At 46.7% G+C, this 7,745-nt stretch overlaps 1 pseudogene; it reads left to right on the forward strand.

Moving 5' to 3' along the window:
* Window positions 1-5,241: 5,241 nt before the first annotated feature.
* LOC117099413 lies at window positions 5,242-7,060 on the forward strand (annotated as a pseudogene).
* The last annotated feature ends 685 nt before the right edge of the window (window positions 7,061-7,745 follow it).

Below are 7,745 nucleotides of genomic sequence, written 5' to 3' on the forward strand. Positions count from 1 at the left end.
CACACCCACTAGGATAATTTAGAAGACAGACAGTAACAAGTATTGGCAAGAACACAGAGAAATAGAATCTTCATACACTGCTGGTAGAACTGTAAAATGGTGCAGCGACTTTAGAAAACAGCCCGGAGGCACCTCAAAAGGTTAAACAGAGTTACCATATGACACAGCAATTCCACTTCTAGGTGAATATCCAAGAGAAATAAAAATATACATCTATACAAAAACTTGTATGTGAATATTCATAGCAGCATTTGCTGGGTGCGGTGGCTCACACCTTTAATCCCAGCACTTCGGGAGGCCAAGTCGGGTGGATCACCTGAGGTCAGGAGTTTGAGACCAGCCTGGGCAACATGGTGAAACCCCATCTCTACTAAAAATACAAAAATTAGCTGAGCTTGGTGAGGGGCGCCTGTGTCCCAGCTACTTGGGAGGTTGAGGCATGAAAACCACTTAAACCCAGGAGACAGAGGTTGCAGTGAGCCGAGATCATGGCACTGCACTCCAGCCTGGGCCACAGAGCGAGACTCCATCTCAAAACAAAAACAAACAAAACAAAGCAACAAATATTCAGAGCAGCATTATTCTAATAGCCCAAATGTGGACACCCTCCAGATATCCCTCCAATGGTGAGTAGATACATAAAAATGTGATACAGTGAGACTTTATTGGGTAATACAGAGAAACAAAGTACTTCTAATGAGCTACAGTGTGGAGGAATCTTAAATACCTAATGTTAAGTGAAAGAACCCTCACACAAAAGGCCACATATCATGTTTCCATTTATGTGAAGCGTTGGGAACAGACAAATCCATAGTGACAGAAAGTGGATTGTGGTTGCCTAGGGTTAGGTAGGGAGAGCAGAGGATAGGCAGAGTTGGGGTGGAATGGGGAGAGACTGCTGCTTATGGGTTTGCAGTTTCTTTTAAGGGTAATAAAAATGTTCTAAAATTCATTGTGATGACTGCACAACACCTTGAATATATTTTTTAAAACCCATTGAATTGTAAACTTTAAGTGGCTTTTCAATATTATATTTCAATAAAGCTGTTATTTTTTTTTTTTTTTTTTTTTTTTTTTGAGACGGAGTCTTGCTCTGCCGCCCAGGCTGGAGTGCAGTGGCCGGCTCTCAGCTCACTGCAAGCTCCGCCTCCCGGGTTCACGCCATTCTCCTGTCTCAGCCTCCCGAGTAGCTGGGACTACAGGCGCCCGCCTCGTCGCCCGGCTAGTTTTTTGTATTTTTTAGTAGAGACGGGGTTTCACCGTGTTAGCCAGGATGGTCTCGATCTCCTGACCTCGTGATCCGCCCGTCTCGGCCTCCCAAAGTGCTGGGATTACAGGCTTGAGCCACCGCGCCCGGCCAAAGCTGTTATTTTTAAAAAAAGTTGATAGTCTTTCTGTGTAAATGAGGAATCTGTAGTTATTTTTAAAATAAAAACTAAAACCAACTTTTTTTTTTTAAGACGGAGTCTTGCTGTCACCAGGCTGGAGTGCAGTGGCGCGATCTCCACTCACTCAACCTCCGTCTCCCGGGTTTAAATGAGTCGCCTGCCTCAGCCTCCTGAGTAGCTGGGATTACAGGCATGCACCACCATGCCTGGCTAATTTTTGTATTTAGTAGAGACAGGGTAGCTGGTCTCAAACTCCTGGCCTCAAGTGATCTGCCCACCTCAGCCTCCCAAAGTGCTGGGATTACAGGCATGAGCCACTGCACCCAGCCTTTTTTTTTTTTTCTTGAGATGGAGTCTCGCTGTCTCGCCCAGGCTGGAGTGATTCTTCTGCCTCAGCCTCCAGATTAGCTGGGATTACAGGCACCCACCATCATGCCTGGCTAATTTTTTTGTACTTTTGTAGAGACGGGGTTTCACCATGTTGGCCAGGCTGGTCTCGAACTCCTGACCTCAGGTGATCCTCTCACCTCGGCCTCCCAAAGTGCTGGGATTACAGGCATGAGCCACCGCACCAGGCCTAACTTTTACATAAGCAAACAAACAAACTGTTGGAAGGGCAGAAGACTGCTGCTAGTGTTAAGAAAATCAAGCTGTGTAGGAACTACCAACGAACTCAGCTCCCTGCAGCACTGAGGTGAACACCTTGCAAGAAGACACCAGGAACACGTGGCTGTAAACCTTTCCGAAGCCTGAAGTCTGCTCACCTGCCTGCCGCTGCCAGAAGCAATAATCCTCTCTACTCCTCTCACTCTCTCAATCTTGCAGATACACCATTTATTGGCAGAACCTGCACTGGAGCCCTGAAGATGAGCAGGTACAGGAACCGTCATGTCCCAGATGCCAGCTCCTGTGATACCAGGGAGAACACAGGAGGAAGTGGGAATGGCACTGAGCAGCCACACAGAACAGGAAGTGAACTCACCTTCTGTTTAAAATGAGGAAATTGAACCTGAGATTGTAGAAGTGATTTGCTCAAGGTCACATAACTTGCTAGTGATAATGTAACTACTGTTCAGCTTAGGGCTTTCGTTGGCAGGTTGGGGGGGGGGCAGGTACAAAAACCATCTGTGTGAATTTTAGGAGGCATAATAAACGGACTATCAAGTTACTATTCTGATTTAACACCCAGAAAACAAATATACCAAAGATGGTTTGTGTAGGAAAAATCCTGGTGCTGTAGATTTCAGGCCTGTCCAAACATTACACTTCAAACAAATACCTGATACTGCAAAACAAAAGCTCATTTCATAGGTTTGGTGGTTTGTCAAAAAATCCTTCAACATGATATTTTGGCGCACACATAAAAAATTCCACATATCATGAGCAAAAAGTCTGAGCGGAGTTTCGCTCTTGTTGCCCAGGCTGGAGTGCAATGGCGTGATCTCGGCTCACAGCAACATCTGCCTCCCAGGTTCAAGCAATTCTCCTGCCTCAGCCTCCCTAGTAGCTGGGATCACAGGCATGCGCCACCACACCCAGCTAATTTTGTATTTTTAGTAGAGATGGAGTTTCTCCATGTTGGTCAGGCTGGTCTCAAACTCCTGACCTCAGGTGATCCACCCGCTTTGGCCTCCCAAAGAGCTGGGATAACAGGTATGAACCACCAAGCCCAGCCTGAATTTTTTTTTTTTTTTTTGAGATGGAGCCTTGCTCTGTTGCCCGGGCTGGAGTGGAGTGATCTTGGCTCACCACAACCTCTGCCTCCCCAGTTCAAGTGATTCTTCTGCCTCAGCTTCCTGAGTAGCTGGGATTACAGGTGCATGCCACCATGCCCGGCTAAATTTTTTTGTATTTTTAGTAGAGACAGGATTTCACTATGTTGGCCAGGCTGGTCTCGAACTCCTCACCTTCATGATCTGCCCGCCTCAGCCTCCCAAAGTGCTGGGATTACAGGCATGAGCCACCACACCCGGCTAGTCTGATTTTTTTTTTTTTTTTTGAGACGGAGTCTCGCTCTGTAGCCCGGGCTGGAGTGCAGTGGCCGGATCTCAGCTCACTGCAAGCTCCGCCTCCCGAGTTTACGCCATTCTCCTGCCTCAGCCTCCCGAGTAACTGGGACTACAGGCGCCCGCCACATCGCCCGGCTAGTTTTTTTTTTTTTTTTTTTTTTTTTTTTTTTTTTAGTAGAGACGGGGTTTCACCGTGTTAGCCAGGATGGTCTCGATCCCCTGACCTCGTGATCCACCCGTCTCGGCCTCCCAAAGTGCTGGGATTACAGGCTTGAGCCGCCGCGCCCGGCCTAGTCTGATTTTTTATTAAGATTTGTTTACTGAGAACCAGGGCTCCGATTACCCATTCACTCATTCTTTTTTTTTTTTTTTTTTTTTTTTTTTTTTTGAGAGGGAGTCTCGCTCTGCCACCCAGGCTGGAGTACAGTGGCCGGATCTCAGCTCACTGCAAGCTCCGCCTCCCGGGTTCCTGCTATTCTCCTGCCTCAGCCTCCCGAGTAGCTGGGACTACAGGCGCCCGCCACCTCGCCCGGCTAGTTTTTTGTATTTTTAGTAGAGACGGGGTTTCACCGTGTTAGCCAGGATGGTCTCGACCTCCTGACCTCGTGATCCGCCCGTCTCGGCCTCCCAAAGTGCTAGGATTACAGGCTTGAGCCACCGCGCCCGGCCTTCACTCATTCTTAAATTTGTTCATTCATTCAGCAAATGTTCCCCAAACATCCCTTAAAGGGCTTACTTTGGTGAAGGAGACAGAAATGTAAAAAGTGAATAAAATAAGGCTGGGCATAGTGGCTCACGCCTGTAATCCCAACACTTTGGGAGGCTGAGGCAGGTGGATTACCTGAGGTCAGGAGTTCGAGACCAGCCTGAACAACATGGAGAAACTGCATCTCTACTAAAAATACAAAATTAGCTCGGCATGGTGGCGCATGCCTGTAATCCCAGCTACTCGGGAGGCTGAGGCAGGAGAATTGCTTGAACCTGGGAGGCGGAGGTTGTCGTGAGCCAAGAACGTGCCATTGCACTCCAGCCTGGGCAAAAAAAGCAAAACTCTGTCTCAAAAAAAAAAAAAAAGTTAATAAAATAGATATGAGACTGATAAACTTAGTATAAGAGTATAAATATATGTAAACTGATTAACTAATTATAAATATAACAGGGCTGGGCACAGTAGCTCCTGTCTGTAATCCCAGCACCCAGCACTTGCTGAGGCAGGAGGATCACTTAAGTTCAGGGGTTCAAGACCAGCCTGGAAAACCTAATGAAACCTTGTCTCTACAACAAAAGAAAAAGTAAAACGTGACGAGGCACAGTGACTTATGCCTATAATCCCAGCTCTTTGGGAGGCCGAGGTGGGCGGATCATTTGAGATCAGGAGTTTGAGATTAGCCTGGCCAACATGGTGAAACCTCGTCTCTACTGAAAATATAAAAATTAGCCAGACCAGGCACAGTGGCTCACGCCTGTAATCCCAGCACTTTGGGAGGCTGAGGCGGGTGGATCACGAGGTCAGGAGTTCAAGACCAGCCTGATCAACATGGTGAAACCCCATCTCTACTAAAAATACAAAAATTAGCCGGGCATGGTGGCAGGCACCTGTAATCCTAGCTACTCAGCAGGCTGAGGAGGAGAATCGCTTGAACCTGGGAGGTGGAGGTTGCAGTGAGCCGAGATCATGTAACTGCATTCCAGCCTGGGTGACACAGTGAGACTCCGTCTCAAAAAAAAAAAAAATTAGCCAGGCATGGAGGCGGCTCTCGTGGAGACAGCTAGCATGAGGCTAGGGAGCGCTGAGCCGCGCCTCATGCCCTGCGCTACCCAGACTAGTGAACAATACAGTCAGGATGGCTAAAGGTGACCCCAAGAAACCAAAGGGCAAGATGTCTGCTTATGCTTTCTCTGTGCAGGCATGCTGCAGCGGGATAATGAAGGAATCAGAGAGACCGAGGGGTGGAGGAGGAATTATTTATTATTTAGGTGCACTAGCCCAGTCGGATTAACATCCACAGGACTAAGCCCGAACAAAGAGTCAAGCTACCTTTTAAGCATTTTGTGGGGTGGGGGGAGATCTGTGCAGGGGGAAGCATATTACAGAAGCAAGAAATAAAGACAGTTATTTAATTAAGACATGCATTACGTCATTTCTTACTTTTCAAGGAACAACATGTTTTATGACTTGCGATTATCTGCCTAGTGACCTTGCACCTGCACAGCTAGAGAAACAGAGTCTTCACAATTCCTAGGAAAGGGAGAGATAAGGCTTACTAGCCACAGAAAAACAGGCAGTTAATTTTTAGAGGACTTCAGCTTTTTTTCTTTCTCAGGGAGAATTGGGTTTTCTTACATACAACTGAGTTTTTGCTTACATCTTCTTGAATTTCTTTCCTTTTTTTTTGAGACAGAGTTTCCCTCTTGTTCCCCAGGCTGGAGTGCAATGGCATGATCTCAGCTCACAGCAACCTCCGCCTCCCAGGTTCAAGCCATTCTCTTGCCTCAGCCTCTGGAGTAGTTGGGATTACAGGCACATGCCACCATGCCCAGCTAATTTTTTGTATTTTTAGTAGAGACAGGGTTTCTCCATGTTGTTCAGGCTGGTCTCGAACCCCGGACCTCAGGTGATCCGCCCACCTCGGCCTCCCAAAGTGCTGGGATTACAGGCATGAGCCACCACGCCTGGCCTCTTTAATTTATTTTAATTCCTGTTCCAATGCAAAGAAGAACATAAGAAGAAAAACCCAGAGATCCCTGTCAATTTTGCAGAATTTTCCAAGAAGTACTCTGGGAGGTGGAAGACAATGTCCAGGAAAGAGAAATTTAAATTTGATGAAATGGCCAAGGCGGATAAAGTGCTCTATGATCGGGAAATGGAGGATCATGGACCAGCTAAGGGAGGCAAGAGGAAGAAGGACTCTAATGCCCCCAAAAGGCCACCGTCTGGATTCTTCCTGTTCTGTTCAGAATTCCACCCCAGGATCAAATCCACAAACCCTGGCATCTCTATTGGAGACGTGGCAAAAAAGCTGGGTGAGATGTGGAAGAACTTAAATGACAGTGAAAAGCAGCCTTACATCACTAAGGCAGCAAAGCTGAAGGAGAAGTATGAGAAGGATGTTGCTGACTGTAAGTTGAAAGGAAGTTTGATGGCACAAAGGGTTCTGCTAAAGTTGCCCGGAAAAAGGTGGAAGAGGAAGATGAAGAAGACGAGGAGGAAGAAGAGAAGGAGGAGGATGAGGATGAACAAAGAAACTGTTTATCTGTCTCCTTGTGAATACTTAGAGTAGGGGAGCGCCGTACTCGACACATCTCTTATTTGAGAAGTGTCTGTTGCCCTCATTAGGTTTAATTACAAAATTTGATCACGATCGTATTGTAGTTTCTCAAAGTGCTTTAGAAATTGTCAGTGGTTTACATGAAGTGGCCATGGGTGTCTGGAGCACCCTGAAACTGCATCAAAGGTGTACATATTTCCAAACATTTTTAAAATGAAAAGGCACTCTTGTGTTCTCCCCACTCTGTGCACTTTGCTGTGGGTGTGACAAGGCATCTAAAGATGTTTCTGGCATTTTCTTTTTATTTGTAAGGTGGTGTTAACTATATGGTTATTGGCTAGAAATCCTGAGTTATCAACTGTATATCTCTATAGTTTGTAAAAAGAACAAAATGACTGAGATAAAGTCTGGATGCTCCTCGCTTGGCATTGAGGCTGTGGGGAAGATGTCTTTTGGAGCGGCTGTAGCTCAGGGTGTGTGCACTGTGAGGCTGGACCTGTTGACTATGCAGTGGGCATCCATTTAGCTTGTCTTGTTTCTGTGACATAGCATTCTGCTGCCATCTTAGCTGTGGACAAAGCAGGGTCAGCTGGCATGATAATTTTTTTTTTTTTTTTTTTTTAGTTAAGTGTGGTAGTTTTAGGCCGGCGCGGTGGCTCAAGCCTGTAATCCCAGCACTTTGGGAGGCCGAGACGGGCGGATCACGAGGTCAGGAGATCGAGACCATCCTGGCTAACACGGTGAAACCCCGTCTCTACTAAAAAATACAAAAAACTAGCCGGGCGAGGTGGCGGGCGCCTGTAGTCCCAGCTACTCGGAGGCTGAGGCAGGAGAATGGCATAAACCTGGGAGGCGGAGCTTGCAGTGAGCTGAGAACCGGCCACTGCACTCCAGCCCTGGCGACAGAGCGAGACTCTGTCTCAAAAAAAAAAAAAAGTGCGGTAGTTTTTAAACAAACTGTAGAACTCTTCATTGTCAGCAAAGTGAAGAGCCACTGCATCAATGAAAGTTCAAGAACCTCCTGTACTTAAACACGATTTGCAACATTCTGGGTTTTTTTTGTATGTTTAGAACACTGA

The sequence above is a fragment of the Trachypithecus francoisi genome, unplaced genomic scaffold (assembly GCF_009764315.1).
Source record: "Trachypithecus francoisi isolate TF-2019V2 unplaced genomic scaffold, Tfra_2.0 Lachesis_group16, whole genome shotgun sequence".
In the NCBI taxonomy this organism is placed as follows: Eukaryota; Metazoa; Chordata; class Mammalia; order Primates; family Cercopithecidae; genus Trachypithecus; species Trachypithecus francoisi.